The following is a 567-nucleotide window of genomic DNA, read 5'->3' as shown; positions in this document are numbered from 1 at the left end:
CATCGCCATTGCTTTCTCTGGGGAGTACACAGGAGGACCACTGCTTAGAGTGAACAGAAGTGGAACTGCAGGGGTAGATGGAAGTGACAGTTTAATAGCCATTGGGGAAGACAAGTGAGGGTCCAGGGAGGCTGGGCCAGGCAGGGGACAGGGGACATGGCACAGCATTGATAAGAAGACAGCAGAGCTAATGGTGTGAGCTTGGAGAAGGTGGAGACAAGGACTGGAGTGTCACAGCACACTTTGTGTGGGGTGAAGCTTGAGGTCTGAGCAATGCCCCTTGAAGGCCCCAGATTTTCTTAGCTTCTTTGCTCCCTGATAGGTTAGGTTTGCTGCCACATGAGAGGGGACATTACCTTGCAATGGTGACAGCATTCGGTGACACATGCCACTGCAGAGAGCTGGAACCATAGAGACCATTGTGACCTGGAGGCCGGAGTGTTGGGAAACACTGAGTGGCATCTCACAGAAAGCCACAGGGGAGGACGTGGGGCTATCAGTCCAACTCCTTAGTTAATAGCCAGGGAAACAGAAGCCCAGGGAGATAAAGACAGTGGCAGAGGAGGA

Source organism: Hylobates moloch, unplaced genomic scaffold (genome assembly GCF_009828535.3).
Source record: "Hylobates moloch isolate HMO894 unplaced genomic scaffold, HMol_V3 SCAFFOLD_16, whole genome shotgun sequence".
Classification (NCBI taxonomy): domain Eukaryota; kingdom Metazoa; phylum Chordata; class Mammalia; order Primates; family Hylobatidae; genus Hylobates; species Hylobates moloch.
The sequence above is the reverse complement of the archived record's forward strand: the minus strand, read 5'-3'. Positions refer to the sequence as shown.